This window comes from Ambystoma mexicanum, chromosome 7q (genome assembly GCF_040938575.1).
Source record: "Ambystoma mexicanum isolate Mex_15411 chromosome 7q, UKY_AmexF1_1, whole genome shotgun sequence".
In the NCBI taxonomy this organism is placed as follows: domain Eukaryota; kingdom Metazoa; phylum Chordata; class Amphibia; order Caudata; family Ambystomatidae; genus Ambystoma; species Ambystoma mexicanum.
Genome location: NC_090941.1, coordinates 61,401,290 through 61,403,886, shown reverse-complemented (window position 1 = coordinate 61,403,886; position 2,597 = coordinate 61,401,290). Strand labels below are relative to the sequence as shown.

Below are 2,597 nucleotides of genomic sequence, written 5' to 3'. Positions count from 1 at the left end.
ACTCGATGCAGGGTATCTCACTTGTACTGTGCATGGGTCAGATGTCCCGCAGGGACATGAGTGCCCATTCATGCTCCATGTGCATTGCACGCATGCCCCTATGTGTCCTTGACTGGATGATCACTGTAATATGAGTCCTTGGTTACATACATTGCCTGCCATCTCATCAGCCTTCCCATGTCAACTGTGGCTCAGTCCTGCGTTGCACACATGTTTAGGCTCTGACAATCTGTGTGGCTCACAGGCCTCAGCCTGTTCAATGGCCAATGACTCTGTCCAACTCTTGTTGTGTCTTCTTCACACGTGGGCGGCCTCCGGAGTTTCCATCATGTGTCCTGCCCACTGTCCCAGCATCATTTGCAGTGTTGTAATTTGAATCACATTAAGCTGTTGATGCCAGCCAACACTGCCTGTCAATACACAGGTGTATGGTCAGCCTTTTGATACCATGCTAGGCATCCCTGCTTTGGTACTGGGGTGGAGGGGTGCTTGGCTTCTAGACATGGTACACATTGAATGCACAATGCACGTGATGTCTGAATTTGACATTGCACTGCCTTCACATTTCCTGGCACACACCATGTAGTGCTTATACATGTAGGTAGTGAGTGGCGTACACATTTTCTGCACTGCATAGACCCACTTCCATGGAAACTGCCACCTTTCAACAGGTCTGATCACAGAAGCTATTCAAAGTAGACCCAGCATGCATGCCAGGTCATATGTTGTGTAAAGCGAAACAGGAGATGGGAGAACCTCTACTTCGCTGACAAAGAGGAAATAACAACAATAATAAACGTAAAGTGTGTCAGCGGAAAAAAACAAGTTATGGAGGAACCCGTCTATGGAACTAGGAGGGGGGCACCCAAATTCAGAACCACAGATCAAACCATACCAAGAGCAAAGAAATTTAGAAACCATAAATATTTTATTTGTATTTCATTATATGTTTAAAATATACATATTGAATCATGTTTCGAGCTCATTATCTGAATAATACCGTTTAATTAGAAAATTGAAAAACACAGTACTTTTCTAAAAACACGACTGATAATTCAGTCAACGCTAACTTGATGTAGCCAAGCAGTCTGAACGTCATGTCGGTTGAAGGGGATCATCCAGCTGGCGGTCAGAGGCTACGGCCACATTTAACAATATAAGAACCGCCGTAGCTTACTAGACAAAATAATGTTGGTTACTTCTGAAGTTAAGACCAACAGAAAAAAGAAGGGGTGCCGTACGTCAACTACTATACTGTCATGACCTATTGAATACACTGGGTCCGACATGTAAATAGACAGTAGTTTCGATGGTACAAGGCATCTAAGCTGATTCACAATTGATGCCTATCTTCTTCAGGACGGTGCACTCCCATCAGATGTATGCCACAGGATTTTATAATGTGGAAAACTGCATGTGTAAGGCGATAATGCGTTCAGCTGTAAAGATTTGTGCAGGCTGAATCCATAATTTTGCCTAAAACATAAAACAGAAGTAGAAAGACACACACATCAGTCACACGAATTCAAAAATAATTAGTGCAATAAATATTACGCTGAAAGCTTAAATATTTAAGTAATAAACTAAAAATGTGATTTTGGTAGGAATGATCTTGTGAATAACGAACCGGGAAAATGCCTCCCTCCAAAATGATAAGGCAAAAAATCCTCCAAACTTGATAACGGGAGAAATGGGTATAGCAATTAATTCTTAAATTACCATTATCTCAACCTTGAATGCTGGTCACCTTTTCCCGAATGTAAATCCTGAGAAATAAATGTAGGCCAGCAAAACCAGTTCTCTATGAAGTAGAACTGCGGAAAACAAAAAACGACAAATAGGAACATGTTATGATCACAGAGAGGCAGTGATAAATTAGAAACCTCTCGGGAAAATAGAAAAAGACCACCGAGGTGCAGTCCTTCCCAATGTATTCACAGGGCAAAGACATTCTGCTCACCTGAATAAGGATAAACAAGGCGAAAAAGACATTGATCTTGACATTGTGTTGCAGGCGACAGATGACATCAAGGCGTCTGCAAAAAGTTGTCCTATCAGGATGGAATGTTGTTCGGCGTGGCGTAATGAGCACACCAAAAACTAACTAGATAAATAAATAAATAAATAAACAATATGCCGCCAGTGCAAGGTGTTATCATAACACAACATAATTGTTTTAAGATGGTCGGCCTGATAGTAATCGAATTGTGTTCCCAAATCTTTCAAATTATTTCGACACAGAGCAAAATGCTCAGCAGATGTGATTACTGCCGTGCTAATAAAAGTGTCAATAAATATAAAAAAGGGTAACAGATTCCTGAATGTTTTAAAGCGTTTTGCAGAGCATTTTCAGCATATAACACCCAGGCAACTGACTAGCAGTTTCCCAACCAATAGTAAAAGCCAGATTTATTTGCTTTGTAACAATATCCAAATAATGTCCCGTTTTTCAAAATGCACGTTGCTAGAGGCGCAAAGCCTCGGCTTTCAGAATGTGGCTGCAAGCCTTACAAATATAAAGTAGGCAGATGGACACGAGATGCATGTAGACAAAGGCAGTAGTACCTCGGATCTTAGCATATGGCTGCGAACTTCCC

The 2,597-nt window shown here is 41.4% G+C and overlaps 1 long non-coding RNA gene across 1 annotated transcript; it reads right to left on the bottom strand.

Annotated features, from left to right (window-relative positions):
• Positions 1-1,355: 1,355 nt before the first annotated feature.
• LOC138527782 (uncharacterized) lies at positions 1,356-2,161 on the bottom strand. The gene is made up of 3 exons (XR_011284040.1): positions 1,961-2,161; positions 1,720-1,814; positions 1,356-1,476 (listed from the first exon to the last, which is right to left on the bottom strand). It is a non-coding gene; the product is annotated as an uncharacterized lncRNA (long non-coding RNA).
• Positions 2,162-2,597: the final 436 nt, after the last annotated feature.